Genomic DNA, 24,100 nt, shown 5'->3' with positions numbered 1-24,100 from the left:
AACAAGTCTGTGGCTTTATAAAGCATACAAGTCTGAGAGGTATTTCGGGGTTGTACTATAGCTTCGTTTTCAAGGAAAACGTTCAAAACCGTGTCAGGATGGCCGAGTGGTTTAAGGCGTCTGATTTAAGCTCTGATCCTCGTATGAGGGCGTGGGTTCGAACCCCACTTCTGACAACGAATTGCTTCATTTTAATAACATGTATTTCATAATCAGAAAAGGCTTTCCTAGTATTGCAACAAGTGAGTGGCTTTATGGAGCATAGAAATCCGAGAGGTATTTCGGGGTTGTACTATAGCTTCGTTTTCAGGTAAAACGTTCACAAGCGTGTCAGGATGACCGAGTGGTCTAAGGCGTCAGATTAAAGCTCTGATCCTCGTATGAGGACATGGGTTCGAACCCCACTTCTGACAACGAATTGCTTCTTTTTAATAGCATGGATCTCATGATCAGTAAAGACTTCTCTAGTATGGCAACAAGTCTCCGAGAGTTATTTCGGGGTGGTACTATAGCTTCGTTTTCAAGAAAAACGTCTGAAAGCGTGTCAGGATGGCCGAATTGTCTAAGGCGTCAGATTTTAGCTCTGATCCTCGTATGAGGGCGTGGGTTCGAACCCCATTTCTGACAAAGAATTGCTTCATTTTATTAACATGGATCTCATGATCAGAAAAGACTTCTCTAGTATGGCAACAAGTCCGTGGCTTTATGAAGCATAGAATTCCGAGAGGTATTTCGGGGTTGTACTATAGCTTCGTTTTCAAGAAAAACGTTCTAAAGGGTGTCAGGATGGCCGAGTGGTCTAAGGCGTCAGATTTAAGCTCTGATCCTCGTATGAGGGCGTGGGTTCGAACCCCACTTCTGACAACGAATTGCTTCATTTAAATAACATGTATTTCATAATCAGAAAAGTCTTCTCTAGTATTGCAACAAGTGAGTGGCTTTATGGAGCATAGAATTCCGAGAGGTATTTCGGGGTTGTACTATAGCTTCGTTTTCAAAGAAAACGTTCAAAATCGTGTCAGGATGGCCGAGTGGTCTAAGGCGTCAGATTTAAGCTCTGATCCTCGTATGAGGGCGTGGGTTCGAACCTCACTTCTGACAACGAATTGCTTTATTTAAATAACATGTATTTCATAATCAGAAAAGGCTTCTCTAGTATTGCAACAAGTGAGTGGCTTTATGGAGCATGGAAATCCGAGAGGTATTTCGGGGTTGTACTATAGCTTCATTTCAAGGAAAACGTTCTAAAGGGTGTCAGGATGGCCGAGTGGTCTAAGGCGTCAGATTTAAGCTCTGATCCTCGTATGGGGGCGTGGGTTCGAACCACACTTCTGACAACGAATTGCTTCATTTAAATAACATGTATTTCATAATCAGAAAAGGCTTTTCTAGTATTGCAACAAGTGAGTGGCTTTATGGAGCATAGAAATAGGAGAGGTATTTCGGGGTTGTACTATAGCTTCGTTTTCAAGGAAGACGGTCAAAATCGTGTCAGGATGGCCGAGTGATCTAAGGCGTCAGATTTAAGCTCTGATCCTCGTATGAGGGCGTGGGTTCGAACCCCACTTCTGACAACGAATTGCTTCATTTTAATAGCATGGATCTCATGATCAGAAAAGACTTCTCTAGTATGGCAACAAGTCTGTGGCTTTATGAAGCATAGAATTCCAAGAGTAATTTCGGGGTGGTACTATAGCTTCGTTTTCAAGAAAAACGTCTAAAAGCGTGTCAGGATGGCCGAATGGTCTAAGGCGTCAGATTTTAGCTCTGATCCTCGTATGAGGGCGTGGGTTCGAACTCCACTTCTGACAACGAATTGCTTCATTTTAATAACATGGATCTCATGATCAGAAAAGACTTCTCTAGTATGGCAACAAGTCCGTGACTTTACGAAGCATAGAATTCCGAGAGGTATTTCGGGGTTGTACTATAGCTTCGTTTTCAAAGAAAACGTTCAAAAGGGTGTCAGGATGGCCGAGTGGTCTAAGGCGTCAGATTTAAGCTCTGATCCTCGTATGAGGGCGTGGGTTCGAACCCCACTTTTGACTACGAATTGCTTCATTTTAATAACATGGATCTCATGATCAGAAAAGGCTTCTCTAGTATGGCAAAAAGTGAGTGGCTTTATGAAGCATAGAATTCTGAGAGGTATTTCGGGGTTGTACTATAGCTTCGTTTTCAAGGAAAACGTTCAAAACCGTGTCAGGATGGTCGAATGGTCTAAGGCGTCAGATTTAAGCTCTGATCCTCGTATGAGGGCGTGGGTTCGAACCCCACTTCTGACAACGAATTGCTTCATTTTAATAACAAGTATTTCATATTCAGAAAAGGCTTTTCTAGTATTGCAACAAGTGAGTGGCTTTATGGAGAATAGAAATAGGAGAGGTATTTCGGGGTTGTACTATAGCTTCGTTTACAGGGAAAACGTTCAAAAGCGTGTCAGGATGACCGAGTGGTCTAAGGCGTCAGATTTAAGCTCTGATCCTCGTATGAGGGCGTGGGTTCGAACCCCACTTCTGACAACGAATTGCTTCATTTTAATAGCATGGATCTCATGATCAGTAAAGACTTCTCTAGTATGGCAACAAGTCTGTGGCTTTATGAAGCATAGAGTTCCGAGAGTTATTTCGGGGTGGTACTATAGCTTCGTTTTCAAGAAAAACGTCTAAAAGCGTGTCAGGATGGCCGAATTGTCTAAGGCGCCAGATTTTAGCTCTGATCCTCGTATGAGGGCGTGGGTTCGAACCCCATTTCTGACAACGAATTGCTTCATTTTAATAACATGGATCTCATGATCAGAAAAGACTTCTCTAGTATGGCAACAAGTCCGTGGCTTTATGAAGCATAGAATTCCGAGAGGTATTTCGGGGTTGTACTATAGCTTCGTTTTCAGGTAAAACGTTCACAAGCGTGTCAGGATGACCGAGTGGTCTAAGGCGTCAGATTAAAGCTCTGATCCTCGTATGAGGACATGGGTCGAACCCCACTTCTGACAACGAATTGCTTCATTTTAATAGCATGGATCTCATGATCAGTAAAGACTTCTCTAGTATGGCAACAAGTCTGTGGCTTTATGAAGCATAGAATTCCGAGAGTTATTTCGGGGTGGTACTATAGCTTCGTTTTCAAGAAAAACGTCTAAAAGCGTGTCAGGATGGCCGAATTGTCTAAGGCGTCAGATTTTAGCTCTGATCCTCGTATGAGGGCGTGGGTTCGAACCCCATTTCTGACAACGAATTGCTTCATTTTAATAACATGGATCTCATGATCAGAAAAGACTTCTCTAGTATGGCAACAAGTCCGTGGCTTTATGAAGCATAGAATTCTGAGAGGTATTTCGGGGTTGTACTATAGCTTCGTTTTCAAGGAAAACGTTCAAAATCGTATCAGGATGGCCGAGTGGTCTAAGGCGTCAGATTTAAGCTCTGATCCTCGTATGAGGGCGTGGGTTCGAACCACACTTCTGACAACGAATTGCTTCATTTTAATAACATGGATCTCATGATCAGAAAAGACTTCTCTAGTATAGCAACAAGTCTGTGGCTTTATGAAGCATACAATTCTGAGAGGTATTTCGGGGTTGTACTATAGCTTCGTTTTCAAGGAAAACGTTCAAAACCGTGTCAGGATGGACGAGTGGTCTAAGGCGTCAGATTTAAGCTCTGATCATCGTATGACGGCGTGGGTTCGAACCCCACTTCTGACAACGAATTGCTTGATTTTAATAACATGTATTTCATAATCAGAAAAGGCTTTTCTAGTATTGCAACAAGTGAGTGGCTTTATGGAGCATAGACATCCGAGAGGTATTTCGGGGTTGTACTATAGCTTCGTTTTCAGGTAAAACGTTCACAAGCGTGTCAGGATGACCGAGTGGTCTAAGGCGTCAGATTAAAGCTCTGATCCTCGTATGAGGACATGGGTCGAACCCCACTTCTGACAACGAATTGCTTCATTTTAATAGCATGGATCTCATGATCAGTAAAGACTTCTCTAGTATGGCAACAAGTCTGTGGCTTTATGAAGCATAGAATTCCGAGAGTTATTTCGGGGTGGTACTATAGCTTCGTTTTCAAGAAAAACGTCTAAAAGCGTGTCAGGATGGCCGAATTGTCTAAGGCGTCAGATTTTAGCTCTGATCCTCGTATGAGGGCGTGGGTTCGAACCCCATTTCTGACAACGAATTGCTTCATTTTAATAACATGGATCTCATGATCAGAAAAGACTTCTCTAGTATGGCAACAAGTCTGTGGCTTTATAAAGCATACAAGTCTGAGAGGTATTTCGGGGTTGTACTATAGCTTCGTTTTCAAGGAAAACGTTCAAAACCGTGTCAGGATGGACGAGTGGTCTAAGGCGTCAGATTTAAGCTCTGATCATCGTATGACGGCGTGGGTTCGAACCCCACTTCTGACAACGAATTGCTTGATTTTAATAACATGTATTTCATAATCAGAAAAGGCTTTTCTAGTATTGCAACAAGTGAGTGGCTTTATGGAGCATAGAAATCCGAGAGGTATTTCGGGGTTGTACTATAGCTTCGTTTTCAGGTAAAACGTTCACAAGCGTGTCAGGATGACCGAGTGGTCTAAGGCGTCAGATTAAAGCTCTGATCCTCGTATGAGGACATGGGTCGAACCCCACTTCTGACAACGAATTGCTTCATTTTAATAGCATGGATCTCATGATCAGTAAAGACTTCTCTAGTATGGCAACAAGTCTGTGGCTTTATGAAGCATAGAATTCCGAGAGTTATTTCGCGGTGGTACTATAGCTTCGTTTTCAAGAAAAACGTCTAAAAGCGTGTCAGGATGGCCGAATTGTCTAAGGCGTCAGATTTTAGCTCTGATCCTCGTATGAGGGCGTGGGTTCGAACCCCATTTCTGACAACGAATTGCTTCATTTTAATAACATGGATCTCATGATCAGAAAAGACTTCTCTAGTATGGCAACAAGTCCGTGGCTTTATGAAGCATAGAATTCCGAGAGGTATTTCGGGGTTGTACTATAGCTTCGTTTTCAAGGAAAACGTTCAAAATCGTATCAGGATGGCCGAGTGGTCTAAGGCGTCAGATTTAAGCTCTGATCCTCGTATGAGGGCGTGGGTTCGAACCACACTTCTGACAACGAATTGCTTCATTTTAATAACATGGATCTCATGATCAGAAAAGACTTCTCTAGTATAGCAACAAGTCTGTGGCTTTATGAAGCATACAATTCTGAGAGGTATTTCGGGGTTGTACTATAGCTTCGTTTTCAAGGAAAACGTTCAAAACCGTGTCAGGATGGACGAGTGGTCTAAGGCGTCAGATTTAAGCTCTGATCATCGTATGACGGCGTGGGTTCGAACCCCACTTCTGACAACGAATTGCTTCATTTTAATAACATGTATTTCATAATCAGAAAAGGCTTTTCTAGTATTGCAACAAGTGAGTGGCTTTATGGAGCATAGAAATCCGAGAGGTATTTCGGGGTTGTACTATAGCTTCGTTTTCAGGTAAAACGTTCACAAGCGTGTCAGGATGACCGAGTGGTCTAAGGCGTCAGATTAAAGTTCTGATAATCGTATGAGGACATGGGTTCGAACCCCACTTCTGACAACGAATTCCTTCATTTTAATAGCATGGATCTCATGATCAGAAAAGACTTCTCTAGTATGGCAACAAGTCTGTGGCTTTATGGAGCATAGAATTCCGAGGGGTATTTCGGGGTTGTACTATAGCTTCGTTTTCAAGGAAAACGTTCAAAACCGTGTCAGGATGGACGAGTGGTCTAAGGCGTCAGATTTAAGCTCTGATCCTCGTATGACGGCATGGGTTCGAACCCCACTTCTGACAACGAATTGCTTCATTTTAATAACATGTATTTCATAATCAGAAAAGGCTTTTCTAGTATTGCAACAAGTGAGTGGCTTTATGGAGCATAGAAAACCGAGAGGTATTTCGGGGTTGTACTATAGCTTCGTTTTCAAGGAAATCGTTCAAAATCGTGTCAGGATGGCCGAGTGGTCTAAGGCGTCAGATTTAAGCTCTGATCCTCGTATGAGGGCGTGGGTTCGAACCCCACTTCTGACAACGAATTGCTTCATTTTAATAACATGTATTTCATAATCAGAAAAGACTTTTCTAGTATTGCAACAAGTGAGTGGCTTTATGAAGCATAGAAATCCGAGAGGTATTTCGGGGTTGTACTATAGCTTCGTTTTCAGGTAAAACGTTCACAAGCGTGTCAGGATGACCGAGTGGTCTAAGGCGTCAGATTAAATCTCTGATCCTCGTATGAGGACATGGGTTCGAACCCCACTTCTGACAACGAATTGCTTCACTTTAGTAGCATGGATCTCATGAACAGAAAAGACTTCTCTAGTATGGCAACAAGTCTGTGGCTTTATGGAGCATAGAATTCCGAGAGGTATTTCGGGGTTGAACTATAGCTTCGTTTTCAAGGAAAACGTTCAAAATCGTATCAGGATGGCCGAGTGGTCTAAGGCGTCAGATTTAAGCTCTGATCCTCGTATGAGGGCGTGGGTTCGAACCACACTTCTGACAACGAATTGCTTCATATTAATAACATGGATCTCATGATCAGAAAAGACTTCTCTAGTATGGCAACAAGTCTGTGGCTTTATAAAGCATACAATTCTGAGAGGTATTTCGGGGTTGTACTATAGCTTCGTTTTCAAGGAAAACGTTCAAAACCGTGTCAGGATGGCCGAGTGGTTTAAGGCGTCAGATTTAAGCTCTGATCCTCGTATGAGGGCGTGGGTTCGAACCCCACTTCTGACAACGAATTGCTTCATTTTAATAACATGTATTTCATAATCAGAAAAGGCTTTTCTAGTATTGCAACAAGTGAGTGGCTTTATGGAGCATAGAAATCCGAGAGGTATTTCGGGGTTGTACTATAGCTTCGTTTTCAAGGAAAACGTTCAAAATCGTGTCAGGATGGCCGAGTGGTCTAAGGCGTCAGATTTAAGCTCTGATCCTCGTATGAGGACATGGGTTCGAACCCCACTTCTGACAACGAATTGCTTCACTTTAATAGCATGGATCTCATGAACAGAAAAGACTTCTTTAGTATGGCAACAAGTCTGTGGCTTTATGGAGCATAGAATTCCGAGAGGTATTTCGGGGTTGAACTATAGCTTCGTTTTCAAGGAAAACGTTCAAAATCGTATCAGGATGGCCGAGTGGTCTAAGGCGTCAGATTTAAGCTCTGATACTCGTATGAGGGCGTGGGTTCGAACCACACTTCTGACAACGAATTGCTTCATTTTAATAACATGGATCTCATGATCAGAAAAGACTTCTCTAGTATGGCAACAAGTCTGTGGCTTTATAAAGCATACAATTCTGAGAGGTATTTCGGGGTTGTACTATAGCTTCGTTTTCAAGGAAAACGTTCAAAACCGTGTCAGGATGGCCGAGTGGTTTAAGGCGTCAGATTTAAGCTCTGATCCTCGTATGAGGGCGTGGGTTCGAACCCCACTTCTGACAACGAATTGCTTCATTTTAATAACATGTATTTCATAATCAGAAAAGGCTTTTGTAGTATTGCAACAAGTGAGTGGCTTTATGGAGCATAGAAATCCGAGAGGTATTTCGGGGTTGTACTATAGTTTCGTTTTCAGGTAAAACGTTCACAAGCGTGTCAGGATGACCGAGTGGTCTAAGGCGTCAAATTAAAGCTCTGATCCTCGTATGAGGACATGGGTTCGAACCCCACTTCTGACAACGAATTGCTTCATTTTAATAGCATGGATCTCATGATCAGAAAAGACTTCTCTAGTATGGCAACAAGTCTGTGGCTTTATGGAGCATAGAATTCCGAGAGGTATTTCGGGGTTGTACTATAGCTTCGTTTTCAAGGAAAACGTTCAAAATCGTGTCAGGATGGCCGAGTGGTCTAAGGCGTCAGATTTAAGCTCTGATCCTCGTATGAGGACATGGGTTCGAACCCCACTTCTGACAACGAATTGCTTCTTTTTAATAGCATGGATCTCATGATCAGTAAAGACTTCTCTAGTATGGCAACAAGTCTGTGGCTTTATGAAGCATAGAATTCCGAGAGTTATTTCGGGGTGGTACTATAGCTTCGTTTTCAAGAAAAACGTCTAAAAGCGTGTCAGGATGGCCGAATGGTCTAAGGCGTCAGATTTTAGCTCTGATCCTCGTATGAGGGCGTGGGTTCGAACCCCATTTCTGACAACGAATTGCTTCATTTTATTAACACGGATCTCATGATCAGAAAAGACTTCTCTAGTAAAGCAACAAGTCTGTGGCTTTATGAAGCATACAATTCTGAGAGGTATTTCTGGGTTGTACTATAGCTTCGTTTTCAAGGAAAACGTTCAAAACCGTGTCAGGATGGCCGAGTGGTCTAAGGCGTCAGATTTAAGCTCTGATCCTCGTATGACGGCGTGGGTTCGAACCCCACTTCTGACAACGAATTGCTTCATTTTAATAACATGTATTTCATAATCAGAAAAGGCTTTTCTAGTATTGCAACAAGTGAGTGGCTTTATGGAGCATAGAAATCCGAGAGGTATTTCGGGGTTGTACTATAGCTTCGTTTTCAAGGAAAACGTTCAAAATCGTGTCAGGATGGCCGAGTGGTCTAAGGCGTCAGATTTAAGCTCTGATCCTAGTATGAGGGCGTGGGTTCGAACCCCACTTCTGACAACGAATTGCTTCATTTTAATAACATGGATCTCATGATCAGAAAAGACTTCTCTAGTATGGCAACAAGTCTGTGGCTTTATAAAGCATACAAGTCTGAGAGGTATTTCGGGGTTGTACTATAGCTTCGTTTTCAAGGAAAACGTTCAAAACCGTGTCAGGATGGCCGAGTGGTTTAAGGCGTCTGATTTAAGCTCTGATCCTCGTATGAGGGCGTGGGTTCGAACCCCACTTCTGACAACGAATTGCTTCATTTTAATAACATGTATTTCATAATCAGAAAAGGCTTTCCTAGTATTGCAACAAGTGAGTGGCTTTATGGAGCATAGAAATCCGAGAGGTATTTCGGGGTTGTACTATAGCTTCGTTTTCAGGTAAAACGTTCACAAGCGTGTCAGGATGACCGAGTGGTCTAAGGCGTCAGATTAAAGCTCTGATCCTCGTATGAGGACATGGGTTCGAACCCCACTTCTGACAACGAATTGCTTCTTTTTAATAGCATGGATCTCATGATCAGTAAAGACTTCTCTAGTATGGCAACAAGTCTGTGGCTTTATGAAGCATAGAATTCCGAGAGTTATTTCGGGGTGGTACTATAGCTTCGTTTTCAAGAAAAACGTCTGAAAGCGTGTCAGGATGGCCGAATTGTCTAAGGCGTCAGATTTTAGCTCTGATCCTCGTATGAGGGCGTGGGTTCGAACCCCATTTCTGACAAAGAATTGCTTCATTTTATTAACATGGATCTCATGATCAGAAAAGACTTCTCTAGTATGGCAACAAGTCCGTGGCTTTATGAAGCATAGAATTCCGAGAGGTATTTCGGGGTTGTACTATAGCTTCGTTTTCAAGAAAAACGTTCTAAAGGGTGTCAGGATGGCCGAGTGGTCTAAGGCGTCAGATTTAAGCTCTGATCCTCGTATGAGGGCGTGGGTTCGAACCCCACTTCTGACAACGAATTGCTTCATTTAAATAACATGTATTTCATAATCAGAAAAGTCTTCTCTAGTATTGCAACAAGTGAGTGGCTTTATGGAGCATAGAATTCCGAGAGGTATTTCGGGGTTGTACTATAGCTTCGTTTTCAAAGAAAACGTTCAAAATCGTGTCAGGATGGCCGAGTGGTCTAAGGCGTCAGATTTAAGCTCTGATCCTCGTATGAGGGCGTGGGTTCGAACCTCACTTCTGACAACGAATTGCTTTATTTAAATAACATGTATTTCATAATCAGAAAAGGCTTCTCTAGTATTGCAACAAGTGAGTGGCTTTATGGAGCATGGAAATCCGAGAGGTATTTCGGGGTTGTACTATAGCTTCATTTCAAGGAAAACGTTCTAAAGGGTGTCAGGATGGCCGAGTGGTCTAAGGCGTCAGATTTAAGCTCTGATCCTCGTATGGGGGCGTGGGTTCGAACCACACTTCTGACAACGAATTGCTTCATTTAAATAACATGTATTTCATAATCAGAAAAGGCTTTTCTAGTATTGCAACAAGTGAGTGGCTTTATGGAGCATAGAAATAGGAGAGGTATTTCGGGGTTGTACTATAGCTTCGTTTTCAAGGAAGACGGTCAAAATCGTGTCAGGATGGCCGAGTGATCTAAGGCGTCAGATTTAAGCTCTGATCCTCGTATGAGGGCGTGGGTTCGAACCCCACTTCTGACAACGAATTGCTTCATTTTAATAGCATGGATCTCATGATCAGAAAAGACTTCTCTAGTATGGCAACAAGTCTGTGGCTTTATGAAGCATAGAATTCCAAGAGTAATTTCGGGGTGGTACTATAGCTTCGTTTTCAAGGAAAACGTCTAAAAGCGTGTCAGGATGGCCGAATGGTCTAAGGCGTCAGATTTTAGCTCTGATCCTCGTATGAGGGCGTGGGTTCGAACTCCACTTCTGACAACGAATTGCTTCATTTTAATAACATGGATCTCATGATCAGAAAAGACTTCTCTAGTATGGCAACAAGTCCGTGACTTTACGAAGCATAGAATTCCGAGAGGTATTTCGGGGTTGTACTATAGCTTCGTTTTCAAAGAAAACGTTCAAAAGGGTGTCAGGATGGCCGAGTGGTCTAAGGCGTCAGATTTAAGCTCTGATCCTCGTATGAGGGCGTGGGTTCGAACCCCACTTTTGACTACGAATTGCTTCATTTTAATAACATGGATCTCATGATCAGAAAAGGCTTCTCTAGTATGGCAAAAAGTGAGTGGCTTTATGAAGCATAGAATTCTGAGAGGTATTTCGGGGTTGTACTATAGCTTCGTTTTCAAGGAAAACGTTCAAAACCGTGTCAGGATGGTCGAATGGTCTAAGGCGTCAGATTTAAGCTCTGATCCTCGTATGAGGGCGTGGGTTCGAACCCCACTTCTGACAACGAATTGCTTCATTTTAATAACAAGTATTTCATATTCAGAAAAGGCTTTTCTAGTATTGCAACAAGTGAGTGGCTTTATGGAGAATAGAAATAGGAGAGGTATTTCGGGGTTGTACTATAGCTTCGTTTACAGGGAAAACGTTCAAAAGCGTGTCAGGATGACCGAGTGGTCTAAGGCGTCAGATTTAAGCTCTGATCCTCGTATGAGGGCGTGGGTTCGAACTCCACTTCTGACAACGAATTGCTTCATTTTAATAACATGGATCTCATGATCAGAAAAGACTTCTCTAGTATGGCAACAAGTCCGTGGCTTTACGAAGCATAGAATTCCGAGAGGTATTTCGGGGTTGTACTATAGCTTCGTTTTCAAAGAAAACGTTCAAAAGGGTGTCAGGATGGCCGAGTGGTCTAAGGCGTCAGATTTAAGCTCTGATCCTCGTATGAGGGCGTGGGTTCGAACCCCACTTTTGACTACGAATTGCTTCATTTTAATAACATGGATCTCATGATCAGAAAAGGCTTCTCTAGTATGGCAAAAATTGAGTGGCTTTATGAAGCATAGAATTCTGAGAGGTATTTCGGGGTTGTACTCTAGCTTCGTTTTCAAGGAAAACGTTCAAAACCGTGTCAGGATGGCCGAGTGGTCTAAGGCGTCAGATCTAAGCTCTGATCCTCGTATGAGGGCGTGGGTTCGAACCCCACTTCTGACAACGAATTGCTTCATTTTAATAGAATGGATCTCATGATCAGAAAAGACTTCTCTAGTATGGCAACAAGTCTGTGGCTTTATGGAGCATAGAATTCCGAGAGGTATTTCGGGGTTGTACTATAGCTTCGTTTTCAAGAAAAACGTCTAAAAGCGTGTCAGGATGGCCGAGTGGTCTAAGGCGTCAGATTTTAGCTCTGATCCTCGTATGAGAGCGTGGGTTCGAACCCCACTTCTGACAACGAATTGCTTCATTTTAATAACATGGATCTCATGATCAGAAAAGGCTTCTCTAGTATTGCAACAAGTGAGTGGCTTTATGGAGCATAGAAATAGGAGAGGTATTTCGGGGTTGTACTATAGCTTCGTTTTCAAGGAAGACGGTCAAAATCGTGTCAGGATGGCCGAGTGATCTAAGGCGTCAGATTTAAGCTCTGATCCTCGTATGAGGGCGTGGGTTCGAACCCCACTTCTGACAACGAATTGCTTCATTTTAATAGCATGGATCTCATGATCAGAAAAGACTTCTCTAGTATGGCAACAAGTCTGTGGCTTTATGAAGCATAGAATTCCAAGAGTAATTTCGGGGTGGTACTATAGCTTCGTTTTCAAGAAAAACGTCTAAAAGCGTGTCAGGATGACCGAGTGGTCTAAGGCGTCAGATTTAAGCTCTGATCCTCGTATGAGGGCGTGGGTTCGAACTCCACTTCTTACAACGAATTGCTTCATTTTAATAACATGGATCTCATGATCAGAAAAGACTTCTCTAGTATGGCAACAAGTCCGTGGCTTTACGAAGCATAGAATTCCGAGAGGTATTTCGGGGTTGTACTATAGCTTCGTTTTCAAAGAAAACGTTCAAAAGGGTGTCAGGATGGCCGAGTGGTCTAAGGCGTCAGATTTAAGCTCTGATCCTCGTATGAGGGCGTGGGTTCGAACCCCACTTTTGACTACGAATTGCTTCATTTTAATAACATGGATCTCATGATCAGAAATGGCTTCTCTAGTATGGCAAACATTGAGTGGCTTTATGAAGCATAGAATTCTGAGAGGTATTTCGGGGTTGTACTCTAGCTTCGTTTTCAAGGAAAACGTTCAAAACCGTGTCAGGATGGCCGAGTGGTCTAAGGCGTCAGATCTAAGCTCTGATCCTCGTATGAGGGCGTGGGTTCGAACCCCACTTCTGACAACGAATTGCTTCATTTTAATAGCATGGATCTCATGATCAGAAAAGACTTCTCTAGTATGGCAACAAGTCTGTGGCTTTATGGAGCATAGAATTCCGAGAGGTATTTCGGGGTTGTACTATAGCTTCGTTTTCAAGAAAAACGTCTAAAAGCGTGTCAGGATGGCCGAGTGGTCTAAGGCGTCAGAGTTTAGCTCTGATCCTCGTATGAGAGCGTGGGTTCGAACCCCACTTCTGACAACGAATTGCTTCATTTTAATAACATGGATCTCATGATCAGAAAAGGCTTCTCTAGTATGGCAACAAGTGAGTGGCTTTATGAAGCATAGAATTCCGAGAGGTATTTCGGGGTTGTACTATAGCTTCGTTTTCAAGGAAAACGTTCACAATCGTGTCAGGATGGCCGAGTGGTCTAAGGCGTCAGATTTAAGCTCTGATCATCGTATGAATGCGTGGGTTCGAACCCCACTTCTGACAACGAATTGCTTCATTTTAATAACATGGATCTCATGATCTGAAAAGGCTTCTCTAGTATGGCAACAAGTGAGTGGCTTTATGAAGCATAGAATTCCGAGAGGTATTTCGAGGTTGTACTATAGCTTCGTTTTCAAGGAAAACGTTCACAATCGTGTCAGGATGGCCGAGTGGTCTAAGGCGTCAGATTTAAGCTCTGATTCTCTTATGAGGGCGTGGGTTCGAACCCCACTTCTGACAACGAATTGCTTCATTTTAATAGCATGGATCTCATGATCAGAAAAGACTTCTCTAGTATGGCAACAGGTCTGTGGCTTTATGAAGCATAGAATTCCGAGAGGTATTTCGGGGTTGTACTATAGCTTCGTTTTCAAGAAAAACGTTCAAAAGCGTGGCAGGATGGCCGAGTGGTCTAAGGCGTCAGATTTAAGCTCTGATCCTCGTATGAGGGCGTGGGTTCGAACCCCACTTTTGACTACGAATTGCTTCATTTTAATAACATGGATCTCATGATCAGAAAAGGCTTCTCTAGTATGGCAAAAAGTGAGTGGCTTTATGGAGCATATATTCCGAGAGTTATTTCGGGGTGGTACTATAGCTTCGTTTTCAAGGAAGACGGTCAAAATCGTGTCAGGATGGCCGAGTGGTCTAAGGCGTCAGATTTAAGCTCTGATCCTCGTATGAGGGCGTGGGTTCGAACCCCACTTCTGACAACGAATTGCTTCATTTTAATAGCATGGATCTCATGATCAGAAAAGACTTCTCTAGTATGGCAACAAGTCTGTGGCTTTATGAAGCATAGAATTCCAAGAGTAATTTCGGGGTGGTACTATAGCTTCGTTTTCAAGAAAAACGTCTAAAAGCGTGTCAGGATGGCCGAATGGTCTAAGGCGTCAGATTTTAGCTCTGATCCTCGTATGAGGGCGTGGGTTCGAACTCCACTTCTGACAACGAATTGCTTCATTTTAATAACATGGATCTCATGATCAGAAAAGACTTCTCTAGTATGGCAACAAGTCCGTGACTTTACGAAGCATAGAATTCCGAGAGGTATTTCGGGGTTGTACTATAGCTTCGTTTTCAAAGAAAACGTTCAAAAGGGTGTCAGGATGGCCGAGTGGTCTAAGGCGTCAGATTTAAGCTCTGATCCTCGTATGAGGGCGTGGGTTCGAACCCCACTTTTGACTACGAATTGCTTCATTTTAATAACATGGATCTCATGATCAGAAAAGGCTTCTCTAGTATGGCAAAAAGTGAGTGGCTTTATGAAGCATAGAATTCTGAGAGGTATTTCGGGGTTGTACTATAGCTTCGTTTTCAAGGAAAACGTTCAAAACCGTGTCAGGATGGCCGAATGGTCTAAGGCGTCAGATTTAAGCTCTGATCCTCGTATGAGGGCGTGGGTTCGAACCCCACTTCTGACAACGAATTGCTTCATTTTAATAACAAGTATTTCATATTCAGAAAAGGCTTTTCTAGTATTGCAACAAGTGAGTGGCTTTATGGAGCATAGAAATAGGAGAGGTATTTCGGGGTTGTACTATAGCTTCGTTTACAGGGAAAACGTTCAAAAGCGTGTCAGGATGACCGAGTGGTCTAAGGCGTCAGATTTAAGCTCTGATCCTCGTATGAGGGCGTGGGTTCGAACCCCACTTCTGACAACGAATTGCTTCATTTTAATAGCATGGATCTCATGATCAGAAAAGACTTCTCTAGTATGGCAACAAGTCTGTGGCTTTATGAAGCATAGAATTCCAAGAGTAATTTCGGGGTGGTACTATAGTTTCGTTTTCAAGAAAAACGTCTAAAAGCGTGTCAGGATGGCCGAATGGTCTAAGGCGTCAGATTTTAGCTCTGATCCTCGTATGAGGGCGTGGGTTCGAACTCCACTTCTGACAACGAATTGCTTCATTTTAATAACATGGATCTCATGATCAGAAAAGACTTCTCTAGTATGGCAACAAGTCCGTGGCTTTACGAAGCATAGAATTCCGAGAGGTATTTCGGGGTTGTACTATAGCTTCGTTTTCAAAGAAAACGTTCAAAAGGGTGTCAGGATGGCCGATTGGTCTAAGGCGTCAGATTTAAGCTCTGATCCTCGTATGAGGGCGTGGGTTCGAACCCCACTTTTGACTACGAATTGCTTCATTTTAATAACATGGATCTCATGATCAGAAAAGGCTTCTCTAGTATGGCAAAAAGTGAGTGGCTTTATGAAGCATAGAATTCTGAGAGGTATTTCGGGGTTGTACTCTAGCTTCGTTTTCAAGGAAAACGTTCAAAACCGTGTCAGGATGGCCGAGTGGTCTAAGGCGTCAGATTTAAGCTCTGATCCTCGTATGAGGGCGTGGGTTCGAACCCCACTTCTGACAACGAATTGCTTCATTTTAATAGCATGGATCTCATGATCAGAAAAGACTTCTCTAGTATGGCAACAAGTCTGTGGCTTTATGAAGCATAGAATTCCAAGAGTAATTTCGGGGTGGTACTATAGCTTCGTTTTCAAGAAAAACGTCTAAAAGCGTGTCAGGATGGCCGAATGGTCTAAGGCGTCAGATTTTAGCTCTGATCCTCGTATGAGGGCGTGGGTTCGAACTCCACTTCTGACAACGAATTGCTTCATTTTAATAACATGGATCTCATGATCAGAAAAGACTTCTCTAGTATGGCAACAAGTCCGTGACTTTACGAAGCATAGAATTCCGAGAGGTATTTCGTGGTTGTACTATAGCTTCGTTTTCAAAGAAAACGTTCAAAAGGGTGTCAGGATCGCCGAGTGGTCTAAGGCGTCAGATTTAAGCTCTGATCCTCGTATGAGGGCGTGGGTTCGAACCCCACTTCTGACAACGAATTGCTTCATTTTAATAACAAGTATTTCATATTCAGAAAAGGCTTTTCTAGTATTGCAACAAGTGAGTGGCTTTATGGAGCATAGAAATAGGAGAGGTATTTCGGGGTTGTACTATAGCTTCGTTTACAGGGAAAACGTTCAAAAGCGTGTCAGGATGACCGAGTGGTCTAAGGCGTCAGATTTAAGCTCTGATCCTCGTATGAGGGCGTGGGTTCGAACCCCACTTTTGACTACGAATTGCTTCATTTTAATAACATGGATCTCATGATCAGAAAAGGCTTCTCTAGTACGGCAAAAAGTGAGTGGCTTTATGAAGCATAGAATTCTGAGAGGTATTTCGGGGTTGTACTCTAGCTTCGTTTTCAAGGAAAACGTTCAAAACCGTGTCAGGATGGCCGAGTGGTCTAAGGCGTCAGATTTAAGCTCTGATCCTCGTATGAGGGCGTGGGTTCGAACCCCACTTCTGACAACGAATTGCTTCATTTTAATAGCATGGATCTCATGATCAGAAAAGACTTCTCTAGTATGGCAACAAGTCTGTGGCTTTATGAAGCATAGAATTCCAAGAGTAATTTCGGGGTGGTACTATAGCTTCGTTTTCAAGAAAAACGTCTAAAAGCGTGTCAGGATGGCCGAATGGTCTAAGGCGTCAGATTTTAGCTCTGATCCTCGTATGAGGGCGTGGGTTCGAACTCCACTTCTGACAACGAATTGCTTCATTTTAATAACATGGATCTCATGATCAGAAAAGACTTCTCTAGTATGGCAACAAGTCCGTGACTTTACGAAGCATAGAATTCCGAGAGGTATTTCGTGGTTGTACTATAGCTTCGTTTTCAAAGAAAACGTTCAAAAGGGTGTCAGGATGGCCGAGTGGTCTAAGGCGTCAGATTTAAGCTCTGATCCTCGTATGAGGGCGTGGGTTCGAACCCCACTTCTGACAACGAATTGCTTCATTTTAATAACAAGTATTTCATATTCAGAAAAGGCTTTTCTAGTATTGCAACAAGTGAGTGGCTTTATGGAGCATAGAAATAGGAGAGGTATTTCGGGGTTGTACTATAGCTTCGTTTACAGGGAAAACGTTCAAAAGCGTGTCAGGATGGCCGAATGGTCTAAGGCGTCAGATTTTAGCTCTGATCCTCGTATGAGGGCGTGGGTTCGAACTCCACTTCTGACAACGAATTGCTTCATTTTAATAACATGGATCTCATGATCAGAAAAGACTTCTCTAGTATGGCAACAAGTCCGTGACTTTACGAAGCATAGAATTCCGAGAGGTATTTCGGGGTTGTACTATAGCTTCGTTTTCAAAGAAAACGTTCAAAAGGGTGTCAGGATGGCCGAGTGGTCTAAGGCGTCAGATTTAAGCTCTGATCCTCGTATGAGGGCGTGGGTTCGAACCCCACTTTTGACTACGAATTGCTTCATTTTAATAACATGGATCTCATGATCAGAAATGGCTTCTCTAGTATGGCAAAAATTGAGTGGCTTTATGAAGCATAGAATTCTGAGAGGTATTTCGGGGTTGTACTCTAGCTTCGTTTTCAAGGAAAACGTTCAAAACCGTGTCAGGATGGCCGAGTGGTCTAAGGCGTCAGATCTAAGCTCTGATCCTCGTATGAGGGCGTGGGTTCGAACCCCACTTCTGACAACGAATTGCTTCATTTTAATAGCATGGATCTCATGATCAGAAAAGACTTCTCTAGTATGGCAACAAGTCTGTGGCTTTATGGAGCATAGAATTCCGAGAGGTATTTCGGGGTTGTACTATAGCTTCGTTTTCAAGAAAAACGTCTAAAAGCGTGTCAGGATGGCCGAGTGGTCTAAGGCGTCAGAGTTTAGCTCTGATCCTCGTATGAGAGCGTGGGTTCGAACCCCACTTCTGACAACGAATTGCTTCATTTTAATAACATGGATCTCATGATCAGAAAAGGCTTCTCTAGTATGGCAACAAGTGAGTGGCTTTATGAAGCATAGAATTCCGAGAGGTATTTCGGGGTTGTACTATAGCTTCGTTTTCAAGGAAAACGTTCACAATCGTGTCAGGATGGCCGAGTGGTCTAAGGCGTCAGATTTAAGCTCTGATCATCGTATGAATGCGTGGGTTCGAACCCCACTTCTGACAACGAATTGCTTCATTTTAATAACATGGATCTCATGATCTGAAAAGGCTTCTCTAGTATGGCAACAAGTGAGTGGCTTTATGAAGCATAGAATTCCGAGAGGTATTTCGGGGTTGTACTATAGCTTCGTTTTCAAGGAAAACGTTCACAATCGTGTCAGGATGGCCGAGTGGTCTAAGGCGTCAGATTTAAGCTCTGATTCTCGTATGAGGGCGTGGGTTCGAACCCCACTTCTGACAACGAATTGCTTCATTTTAATAGCATGGATCTCATGATCAGAAAAGACTTCTCTAGTATGGCAACAGGTCTGTGGCTTTATGAAGCATAGAATTCCGAGAGGTATTTCGGGGTTGTACTATAGCTTCGTTTTCAAGAAAAACGTTCAAAAGCGTGGCAGGATGGCCGAGTGGTCTAAGGCGTCAGATTTAAGCTCTGATCCTCGTATGAGGGCGTGGGTTCGAACCCCACTTTTGACTACGAATTGCTTCATTTTAATAACATGGATCTCATGATCAGAAAAGGCTTCTCTAGTATGGCAAAAAGTGAGTGGCTTTATGGAGCATATATTCCGAGAGTTATTTCGGGGTGGTACTATAGCTTCGTTTTCAAGGAAGACGGTCAAAATCGTGTCAGGATGGCCGAGTGGTCTAAGGCGTCAGATTTAAGCTCTGATCCTCGTATGAGGGCGTGGGTTCGAACCCCACTTCTGACAACGAATTGCTTCATTTTAATAGCATGGATCTCATGATCAGAAAAGACTTCTCTAGTATGGCAACAAGTCTGTGGCTTTATGAAGCATAGAATTCCAAGAGTAATTTCGGGGTGGTACTATAGCTTCGTTTTCAAGAAAAACGTCTAAAAGCGTGTCAGGATGGCCGAATGGTCTAAGGCGTCAGATTTTAGCTCTGATCCTCGTATGAGGGCGTGGGTTCGAACTCCACTTCTGACAACGAATTGCTTCATTTTAATAACATGGATCTCATGATCAGAAAAGACTTCTCTAGTATGGCAACAAGTCCGTGACTTTACGAAGCATAGAATTCCGAGAGGTATTTCGGGGTTGTACTATAGCTTCGTTTTCAAAGAAAACGTTCAAAAGGGTGTCAGGATGGCTGAGTGGTCTAAGGCGTCAGATTTAAGCTCTGATCCTCGTATGAGGGCGTGGGTTCGAACCCCACTTTTGACTACGAATTGCTTCATTTTAATAACATGGATCTCATGATCAGAAAAGGCTTCTCTAGTATGGCAAAAAGTGAGTGGCTTTATGAAGCATAGAATTCTGAGAGGTATTTCGGGGTTGTACTATAGCTTCGTTTTCAAGGAAAACGTTCAAAACCGTGTCAGGATGGCCGAATGGTCTAAGGCGTCAGATTTAAGCTCTGATCCTCGTATGAGGGCGTGGGTTCGAACCCCACTTCTGACAACGAATTGCTTCATTTTAATAACAAGTATTTCATATTCAGAAAAGGCTTTTCTAGTATTGCAACAAGTGAGTGGCTTTATGGAGCATAGAAATAGGAGAGGTATTTCGGGGTTGTACTATAGCTTCGTTTACAGGGAAAACGTTCAAAAGCGTGTCAGGATGACCGAGTGGTCTAAGGCGTCAGATTTAAGCTCTGATCCTCGTATGAGGGCGTGGGTTCGAACCCCACTTCTGACAACGAATTGCTTCATTTTAATAGCATGGATCTCATGATCAGAAAAGACTTCTCTAGTATGGCAACAAGTCTGTGGCTTTATGAAGCATAGAATTCCAAGAGTAATTTCGGGGTGGTACTATAGTTTCGTTTTCAAGAAAAACGTCTAAAAGCGTGTCAGGATGGCCGAATGGTCTAAGGCGTCAGATTTTAGCTCTGATCCTCGTATGAGGGCGTGGGTTCGAACTCCACTTCTGACAACGAATTGCTTCATTTTAATAACATGGATCTCATGATCAGAAAAGACTTCTCTAGTATGGCAACAAGTCCGTGGCTTTACGAAGCATAGAATTCCGAGAGGTATTTCGGGGTTGTACTATAGCTTCGTTTTCAAAGAAAACGTTCAAAAGGGTGTCAGGATGGCCGATTGGTCTAAGGCGTCAGATTTAAGCTCTGATCCTCGTATGAGGGCGTGGGTTCGAACCCCACTTTTGACTACGAATTGCTTCATTTTAATAACATGGATCTCATGATCAGAAAAGGCTTCTCTAGTATGGCAAAAAGTGAGTGGCTTTATGAAGCATAGAATTCTGAGAGGTATTTCGGGGTTGTACTCTAGCTTCGTTTTCAAGGAAAACGTTCAAAACCGTGTCAGGATGGCCGAGTGGTCTAAGGCGTCAGATTTAAGCTCTGATCCTCGTATGAGGGCGTGGGTTCGAACCCCACTTCTGACAACGAATTGCTTCATTTTAATAGCATGGATCTCATGATCAGAAAAGACTTCTCTAGTATGGCAACAAGTCTGTGGCTTTATGAAGCATAGAATTCCAAGAGTAATTTCGGGGTGGTACTATAGCTTCGTTTTCAAGAAAAACGTCTAAAAGCGTGTCAGGATGGCCGAATGGTCTAAGGCGTCAGATTTTAGCTCTGATCCTCGTATGAGGGCATGGGTTCGAACTCCACTTCTGACAACGAATTGCTTCATTTTAATAACATGGATCTCATGATCAGAAAAGACTTCTCTAGTATGGCAACAAGTCCGTGACTTTACGAAGCATAGAATTCCGAGAGGTATTTCGTGGTTGTACTATAGCTTCGTTTTCAAAGAAAACGTTCAAAAGGGTGTCAGGATCGCCGAGTGGTCTAAGGCGTCAGATTTAAGCTCTGATCCTCGTATGAGGGCGTGGGTTCGAACCCCACTTCTGACAACGAATTGCTTCATTTTAATAACAAGTATTTCATATTCAGAAAAGGCTTTTCTAGTATTGCAACAAGTGAGTGGCTTTATGGAGCATAGAAATAGGAGAGGTATTTCGGGGTTGTACTATAGCTTCGTTTACAGGGAAAACGTTCAAAAGCGTGTCAGGATGACCGAGTGGTCTAAGGCGTCAGATTTAAGCTCTGATCCTCGTATGAGGGCGTGGGTTCGAACCCCACTTTTGACTACGAATTGCTTCATTTTAATAACATGGATCTCATGATCAGAAAAGGCTTCTCTAGTACGGCAAAAAGTGAGTGGCTTTATGAAGCATAGAATTCTGAGAGGTATTTCGGGGTTGTACTCTAGCTTCGTTTTCAAGGAAAACGTTCAAAACCGTGTCAGGATGGCCGAGTGGTCTAAGGCGTCAGATTTAAGCTCTGATCCTCGTATGAGGGCGTGGGTTCGAACCCCACTTCTGACAACGAATTGCTTCATTTTAATAGCATGGATCTCATGATCAGAAAAGACTTCTCTAGTATGGCAACAAGTCTGTGGCTTTATGAAGCATAGAATTCCAAGAGTAATTTCGGGGTGGTACTATAGCTTCGTTTTCAAGAAAAACGTCTAAAAGCGTGTCAGGATGGCCGAATGGTCTAAGGCGTCAGATTTTAGCTCTGATCCTCGTATGAGGGCGTGGGTTCGAACTCCACTTCTGACAACGAATTGCTTCATTTTAATAACATGGATCTCATGATCAGAAAAGACTTCTCTAGTATGGCAACAAGTCCGTGACTTTACGAAGCATAGAATTCCGAGAGGTATTTCGTGGTTGTACTATAGCTTCGTTTTCAAAGAAAACGTTCAAAAGGGTGTCAGGATGGCCGAGTGGTCTAAGGCGTCAGATTTAAGCTCTGATCCTCGTATGAGGGCGTGGGTTCGAACCCCACTTCTGACAACGAATTGCTTCATTTTAATAACAAGTATTTCATATTCAGAAAAGGCTTTTCTAGTATTGCAACAAGTGAGTGGCTTTATGGAGCATAGAAATAGGAGAGGTATTTCGGGGTTGTACTATAGCTTCGTTTACAGGGAAAACGTTCAAAAGCGTGTCAGGATGACCGAGTGGTCTAAGGCGTCAGATTTAAGCTCTGATCCTCGTATGAGGGCGTGGGTTCGAACCCCACTTTTGACTACGAATTGCTTCATTTTAATAACATGGATCTCATGATCAGAAAAGGCTTCTCTAGTATGGCAAAAAGTGAGTGGCTTTATGAAGCATAGAATTCTGAGAGGTATTTCGGGGTTGTACTCTAGCTTCGTTTTCAAGGAAAACGTTCAAAACCGTGTCAGGATGGCCGAGTGGTCTAAGGCGTCAGATTTAAGCTCTGATCCTCGTATGAGGGCGTGGGTTCGAACCCCACTTCTGACAACGAATTGCTTCATTTTAATAGCATGGATCTCATGATCAGAAAAGACTTCTCTAGTATGGCAACAAGTCTGTGGCTTTATGGAGCATAGAATTCCGAGAGGTATTTCGGGGTTGTACTATAGCTTCGTTTTCAAGAAAAACGTCTAAAAGCGTGTCAGGATGGCCGAGTGGTCTAAGGCGTCAGATTTTAGCTCTGATCCTCGTATGAGAGCGTGGGTTCGAACCCCACTTCTGACAACGAACTGCTTCATTTTAATAACATGAATCTCATGATCAGAAAAGGCTTCTCTAGTATGGCAACAAGTGAGTGGCTTTATGAAGCATAGAATTCCGAGAGGTATTTCGGGGTTGTACTATAGCTTCGTTTTCAAGGAAAACGTTCACAATCGTGTCAGGATGGCCGAGTGGTCTAAGGCGTCAGATTTAAGCTCTGATCCTCGTATGAATGCGTGGGTTCGAACCCCACTTCTGACAACGAATTGCTTCATTTTAATAACATGGATCTCATGATCTGAAAAGGCTTCTCTAGTATGGCAACAAGTGAGTGGCTTTATGAAGCATAGAATTCCGAGAGGTATTTCGGGGTTGTACTATAGCTTCGTTTTCAAGGAAAACGTTCACAATCGTGTCAGGATGGCCGAGTGGTCTAAGGCGTCAGATTTAAGCTCTGATTCTCGTATGAGGGCGTGGGTTCGAACCCCACTTCTGACAACGAATTGCTTCATTTTAATAGCATGGATCTTATGATCAGAAAAGACTTCTCTAGTATGGCAACAGGTCTGTGGCTTTATGAAGCATAGAATTCCGAGAGGTATTTCGGGGTTGTACTATAGCTTCGTTTTCAAGAAAAACGTTCAAAAGCGTGGCAGGATGGCCGAGTGGTCTAAGGCGTCGGATTTAAGCTATGATCCTCGTAAGAGGGCGTGGGTTCGAACCCCACTTCTGACAACGAATTTTTTCATTTTAAAAACATGGATCTCATGATCAGAAAAGTCTTCTCTAGTATGGCAAAAAGTGAGTGGCTTTATGGTGCTTAGAATTCCGAGAGGTATTTCGTGGTTGTACTATAGCTTCGTTTTCAAGGAAAACGTTCACAAGCGTGTCAGTATTGTTGAGTGGTCTAAGGCGTCAGATTTAAGCTTTGATCCTCGTTTGAGGGCATGGGTTCGAACCCCACTTCTGACAACGAATTGCTTCATTTTAATAACATGGATCTCATGATCAGAAAAGGCTTCTCTAGTATGGAAAAAAGTGAGTGGCTTTATGAAGCATAGAATTCTGAGAGGTATTTCGGGGTTGTACTATAGCTTCGTTTTCAAGGAAAAGGTTCAAAACCGTGTGAGGACGGCCGAGTGGTCTAAGGCGTCAGATTTAAGCTCTGATCCTCGTATGAGGGCGTGGGTTCGAACCCCACTTCTGACAACGAATTGCTTCATTTA

General features: G+C 43.0%; 53 non-coding genes across 53 annotated transcripts; all 53 read left to right on the top strand.

Moving 5' to 3' along the window:
* Nucleotides 1-92: 92 nt before the first annotated feature.
* On the top strand, nt 93-176 carry TRNAL-UAA (transfer RNA leucine (anticodon UAA)). The gene has a single exon. It is a non-coding gene; the product is annotated as a tRNA-Leu (tRNA).
* A 153-nt stretch (nt 177-329) lies between these two features.
* TRNAF-AAA (transfer RNA phenylalanine (anticodon AAA)) lies at nt 330-413 on the top strand. Its single transcript has one exon. It is a non-coding gene; the product is annotated as a tRNA-Phe (tRNA).
* A 367-nt stretch (nt 414-780) lies between these two features.
* TRNAL-UAA (transfer RNA leucine (anticodon UAA)) lies at nt 781-864 on the top strand. The gene has a single exon. It is a non-coding gene; the product is annotated as a tRNA-Leu (tRNA).
* A 153-nt stretch (nt 865-1,017) lies between these two features.
* On the top strand, nt 1,018-1,101 carry TRNAL-UAA (transfer RNA leucine (anticodon UAA)). The gene has a single exon. It is a non-coding gene; the product is annotated as a tRNA-Leu (tRNA).
* A 152-nt stretch (nt 1,102-1,253) lies between these two features.
* On the top strand, nt 1,254-1,337 carry TRNAL-UAA (transfer RNA leucine (anticodon UAA)). The gene has a single exon. It is a non-coding gene; the product is annotated as a tRNA-Leu (tRNA).
* A 153-nt stretch (nt 1,338-1,490) lies between these two features.
* On the top strand, nt 1,491-1,574 carry TRNAL-UAA (transfer RNA leucine (anticodon UAA)). Its single transcript has one exon. It is a non-coding gene; the product is annotated as a tRNA-Leu (tRNA).
* A 390-nt stretch (nt 1,575-1,964) lies between these two features.
* Nucleotides 1,965-2,048, top strand: TRNAL-UAA (transfer RNA leucine (anticodon UAA)). Its single transcript has one exon. It is a non-coding gene; the product is annotated as a tRNA-Leu (tRNA).
* A 153-nt stretch (nt 2,049-2,201) lies between these two features.
* TRNAL-UAA (transfer RNA leucine (anticodon UAA)) lies at nt 2,202-2,285 on the top strand. The gene has a single exon. It is a non-coding gene; the product is annotated as a tRNA-Leu (tRNA).
* A 3,231-nt stretch (nt 2,286-5,516) lies between these two features.
* TRNAF-AAA (transfer RNA phenylalanine (anticodon AAA)) lies at nt 5,517-5,600 on the top strand. The gene has a single exon. It is a non-coding gene; the product is annotated as a tRNA-Phe (tRNA).
* A 390-nt stretch (nt 5,601-5,990) lies between these two features.
* On the top strand, nt 5,991-6,074 carry TRNAL-UAA (transfer RNA leucine (anticodon UAA)). The gene has a single exon. It is a non-coding gene; the product is annotated as a tRNA-Leu (tRNA).
* A 153-nt stretch (nt 6,075-6,227) lies between these two features.
* On the top strand, nt 6,228-6,311 carry TRNAF-AAA (transfer RNA phenylalanine (anticodon AAA)). The gene has a single exon. It is a non-coding gene; the product is annotated as a tRNA-Phe (tRNA).
* Nucleotides 6,312-6,701: 390 nt separating this feature from the next.
* Nucleotides 6,702-6,785, top strand: TRNAL-UAA (transfer RNA leucine (anticodon UAA)). Its single transcript has one exon. It is a non-coding gene; the product is annotated as a tRNA-Leu (tRNA).
* Nucleotides 6,786-6,938: 153 nt separating this feature from the next.
* TRNAL-UAA (transfer RNA leucine (anticodon UAA)) lies at nt 6,939-7,022 on the top strand. The gene has a single exon. It is a non-coding gene; the product is annotated as a tRNA-Leu (tRNA).
* A 390-nt stretch (nt 7,023-7,412) lies between these two features.
* Nucleotides 7,413-7,496, top strand: TRNAL-UAA (transfer RNA leucine (anticodon UAA)). The gene has a single exon. It is a non-coding gene; the product is annotated as a tRNA-Leu (tRNA).
* Nucleotides 7,497-7,649: 153 nt separating this feature from the next.
* On the top strand, nt 7,650-7,733 carry TRNAF-AAA (transfer RNA phenylalanine (anticodon AAA)). The gene has a single exon. It is a non-coding gene; the product is annotated as a tRNA-Phe (tRNA).
* A 153-nt stretch (nt 7,734-7,886) lies between these two features.
* TRNAL-UAA (transfer RNA leucine (anticodon UAA)) lies at nt 7,887-7,970 on the top strand. Its single transcript has one exon. It is a non-coding gene; the product is annotated as a tRNA-Leu (tRNA).
* A 390-nt stretch (nt 7,971-8,360) lies between these two features.
* TRNAL-UAA (transfer RNA leucine (anticodon UAA)) lies at nt 8,361-8,444 on the top strand. The gene has a single exon. It is a non-coding gene; the product is annotated as a tRNA-Leu (tRNA).
* Nucleotides 8,445-8,597: 153 nt separating this feature from the next.
* On the top strand, nt 8,598-8,681 carry TRNAL-UAA (transfer RNA leucine (anticodon UAA)). Its single transcript has one exon. It is a non-coding gene; the product is annotated as a tRNA-Leu (tRNA).
* Nucleotides 8,682-8,834: 153 nt separating this feature from the next.
* On the top strand, nt 8,835-8,918 carry TRNAL-UAA (transfer RNA leucine (anticodon UAA)). The gene has a single exon. It is a non-coding gene; the product is annotated as a tRNA-Leu (tRNA).
* Nucleotides 8,919-9,071: 153 nt separating this feature from the next.
* On the top strand, nt 9,072-9,155 carry TRNAF-AAA (transfer RNA phenylalanine (anticodon AAA)). The gene has a single exon. It is a non-coding gene; the product is annotated as a tRNA-Phe (tRNA).
* A 390-nt stretch (nt 9,156-9,545) lies between these two features.
* On the top strand, nt 9,546-9,629 carry TRNAL-UAA (transfer RNA leucine (anticodon UAA)). The gene has a single exon. It is a non-coding gene; the product is annotated as a tRNA-Leu (tRNA).
* Nucleotides 9,630-9,782: 153 nt separating this feature from the next.
* TRNAL-UAA (transfer RNA leucine (anticodon UAA)) lies at nt 9,783-9,866 on the top strand. The gene has a single exon. It is a non-coding gene; the product is annotated as a tRNA-Leu (tRNA).
* Nucleotides 9,867-10,018: 152 nt separating this feature from the next.
* On the top strand, nt 10,019-10,102 carry TRNAL-UAA (transfer RNA leucine (anticodon UAA)). Its single transcript has one exon. It is a non-coding gene; the product is annotated as a tRNA-Leu (tRNA).
* Nucleotides 10,103-10,255: 153 nt separating this feature from the next.
* On the top strand, nt 10,256-10,339 carry TRNAL-UAA (transfer RNA leucine (anticodon UAA)). Its single transcript has one exon. It is a non-coding gene; the product is annotated as a tRNA-Leu (tRNA).
* Nucleotides 10,340-10,729: 390 nt separating this feature from the next.
* On the top strand, nt 10,730-10,813 carry TRNAL-UAA (transfer RNA leucine (anticodon UAA)). The gene has a single exon. It is a non-coding gene; the product is annotated as a tRNA-Leu (tRNA).
* Nucleotides 10,814-10,966: 153 nt separating this feature from the next.
* TRNAL-UAA (transfer RNA leucine (anticodon UAA)) lies at nt 10,967-11,050 on the top strand. The gene has a single exon. It is a non-coding gene; the product is annotated as a tRNA-Leu (tRNA).
* A 390-nt stretch (nt 11,051-11,440) lies between these two features.
* Nucleotides 11,441-11,524, top strand: TRNAL-UAA (transfer RNA leucine (anticodon UAA)). The gene has a single exon. It is a non-coding gene; the product is annotated as a tRNA-Leu (tRNA).
* A 153-nt stretch (nt 11,525-11,677) lies between these two features.
* Nucleotides 11,678-11,761, top strand: TRNAL-UAA (transfer RNA leucine (anticodon UAA)). Its single transcript has one exon. It is a non-coding gene; the product is annotated as a tRNA-Leu (tRNA).
* Nucleotides 11,762-12,151: 390 nt separating this feature from the next.
* On the top strand, nt 12,152-12,235 carry TRNAL-UAA (transfer RNA leucine (anticodon UAA)). Its single transcript has one exon. It is a non-coding gene; the product is annotated as a tRNA-Leu (tRNA).
* A 390-nt stretch (nt 12,236-12,625) lies between these two features.
* TRNAL-UAA (transfer RNA leucine (anticodon UAA)) lies at nt 12,626-12,709 on the top strand. The gene has a single exon. It is a non-coding gene; the product is annotated as a tRNA-Leu (tRNA).
* Nucleotides 12,710-12,862: 153 nt separating this feature from the next.
* Nucleotides 12,863-12,946, top strand: TRNAL-UAA (transfer RNA leucine (anticodon UAA)). The gene has a single exon. It is a non-coding gene; the product is annotated as a tRNA-Leu (tRNA).
* A 390-nt stretch (nt 12,947-13,336) lies between these two features.
* TRNAL-UAA (transfer RNA leucine (anticodon UAA)) lies at nt 13,337-13,420 on the top strand. Its single transcript has one exon. It is a non-coding gene; the product is annotated as a tRNA-Leu (tRNA).
* Nucleotides 13,421-13,573: 153 nt separating this feature from the next.
* On the top strand, nt 13,574-13,657 carry TRNAL-UAA (transfer RNA leucine (anticodon UAA)). The gene has a single exon. It is a non-coding gene; the product is annotated as a tRNA-Leu (tRNA).
* Nucleotides 13,658-14,046: 389 nt separating this feature from the next.
* Nucleotides 14,047-14,130, top strand: TRNAL-UAA (transfer RNA leucine (anticodon UAA)). Its single transcript has one exon. It is a non-coding gene; the product is annotated as a tRNA-Leu (tRNA).
* Nucleotides 14,131-14,520: 390 nt separating this feature from the next.
* TRNAL-UAA (transfer RNA leucine (anticodon UAA)) lies at nt 14,521-14,604 on the top strand. Its single transcript has one exon. It is a non-coding gene; the product is annotated as a tRNA-Leu (tRNA).
* Nucleotides 14,605-14,757: 153 nt separating this feature from the next.
* On the top strand, nt 14,758-14,841 carry TRNAL-UAA (transfer RNA leucine (anticodon UAA)). Its single transcript has one exon. It is a non-coding gene; the product is annotated as a tRNA-Leu (tRNA).
* Nucleotides 14,842-15,705: 864 nt separating this feature from the next.
* TRNAL-UAA (transfer RNA leucine (anticodon UAA)) lies at nt 15,706-15,789 on the top strand. Its single transcript has one exon. It is a non-coding gene; the product is annotated as a tRNA-Leu (tRNA).
* Nucleotides 15,790-16,179: 390 nt separating this feature from the next.
* On the top strand, nt 16,180-16,263 carry TRNAL-UAA (transfer RNA leucine (anticodon UAA)). The gene has a single exon. It is a non-coding gene; the product is annotated as a tRNA-Leu (tRNA).
* Nucleotides 16,264-16,653: 390 nt separating this feature from the next.
* TRNAL-UAA (transfer RNA leucine (anticodon UAA)) lies at nt 16,654-16,737 on the top strand. The gene has a single exon. It is a non-coding gene; the product is annotated as a tRNA-Leu (tRNA).
* A 390-nt stretch (nt 16,738-17,127) lies between these two features.
* Nucleotides 17,128-17,211, top strand: TRNAL-UAA (transfer RNA leucine (anticodon UAA)). Its single transcript has one exon. It is a non-coding gene; the product is annotated as a tRNA-Leu (tRNA).
* Nucleotides 17,212-17,601: 390 nt separating this feature from the next.
* Nucleotides 17,602-17,685, top strand: TRNAL-UAA (transfer RNA leucine (anticodon UAA)). Its single transcript has one exon. It is a non-coding gene; the product is annotated as a tRNA-Leu (tRNA).
* A 153-nt stretch (nt 17,686-17,838) lies between these two features.
* On the top strand, nt 17,839-17,922 carry TRNAL-UAA (transfer RNA leucine (anticodon UAA)). Its single transcript has one exon. It is a non-coding gene; the product is annotated as a tRNA-Leu (tRNA).
* Nucleotides 17,923-18,312: 390 nt separating this feature from the next.
* TRNAL-UAA (transfer RNA leucine (anticodon UAA)) lies at nt 18,313-18,396 on the top strand. Its single transcript has one exon. It is a non-coding gene; the product is annotated as a tRNA-Leu (tRNA).
* A 153-nt stretch (nt 18,397-18,549) lies between these two features.
* On the top strand, nt 18,550-18,633 carry TRNAL-UAA (transfer RNA leucine (anticodon UAA)). Its single transcript has one exon. It is a non-coding gene; the product is annotated as a tRNA-Leu (tRNA).
* A 389-nt stretch (nt 18,634-19,022) lies between these two features.
* TRNAL-UAA (transfer RNA leucine (anticodon UAA)) lies at nt 19,023-19,106 on the top strand. Its single transcript has one exon. It is a non-coding gene; the product is annotated as a tRNA-Leu (tRNA).
* A 390-nt stretch (nt 19,107-19,496) lies between these two features.
* On the top strand, nt 19,497-19,580 carry TRNAL-UAA (transfer RNA leucine (anticodon UAA)). Its single transcript has one exon. It is a non-coding gene; the product is annotated as a tRNA-Leu (tRNA).
* A 153-nt stretch (nt 19,581-19,733) lies between these two features.
* On the top strand, nt 19,734-19,817 carry TRNAL-UAA (transfer RNA leucine (anticodon UAA)). The gene has a single exon. It is a non-coding gene; the product is annotated as a tRNA-Leu (tRNA).
* Nucleotides 19,818-20,681: 864 nt separating this feature from the next.
* On the top strand, nt 20,682-20,765 carry TRNAL-UAA (transfer RNA leucine (anticodon UAA)). The gene has a single exon. It is a non-coding gene; the product is annotated as a tRNA-Leu (tRNA).
* A 390-nt stretch (nt 20,766-21,155) lies between these two features.
* Nucleotides 21,156-21,239, top strand: TRNAL-UAA (transfer RNA leucine (anticodon UAA)). Its single transcript has one exon. It is a non-coding gene; the product is annotated as a tRNA-Leu (tRNA).
* Nucleotides 21,240-21,629: 390 nt separating this feature from the next.
* TRNAL-UAA (transfer RNA leucine (anticodon UAA)) lies at nt 21,630-21,713 on the top strand. Its single transcript has one exon. It is a non-coding gene; the product is annotated as a tRNA-Leu (tRNA).
* A 390-nt stretch (nt 21,714-22,103) lies between these two features.
* On the top strand, nt 22,104-22,187 carry TRNAL-UAA (transfer RNA leucine (anticodon UAA)). The gene has a single exon. It is a non-coding gene; the product is annotated as a tRNA-Leu (tRNA).
* A 390-nt stretch (nt 22,188-22,577) lies between these two features.
* TRNAL-UAA (transfer RNA leucine (anticodon UAA)) lies at nt 22,578-22,661 on the top strand. The gene has a single exon. It is a non-coding gene; the product is annotated as a tRNA-Leu (tRNA).
* Nucleotides 22,662-23,288: 627 nt separating this feature from the next.
* On the top strand, nt 23,289-23,372 carry TRNAL-UAA (transfer RNA leucine (anticodon UAA)). Its single transcript has one exon. It is a non-coding gene; the product is annotated as a tRNA-Leu (tRNA).
* Nucleotides 23,373-24,100: the final 728 nt, after the last annotated feature.

This window comes from Phalangium opilio, unplaced genomic scaffold (assembly GCF_054372755.1).
Source record: "Phalangium opilio isolate 3A_F unplaced genomic scaffold, DU_Popi_V2 ptg000037l_1, whole genome shotgun sequence".
Classification (NCBI taxonomy): domain Eukaryota; kingdom Metazoa; phylum Arthropoda; class Arachnida; order Opiliones; family Phalangiidae; genus Phalangium; species Phalangium opilio.
The sequence above is the reverse complement of the archived record's forward strand: the minus strand, read 5'-3'. Positions and strand labels throughout refer to the sequence as shown.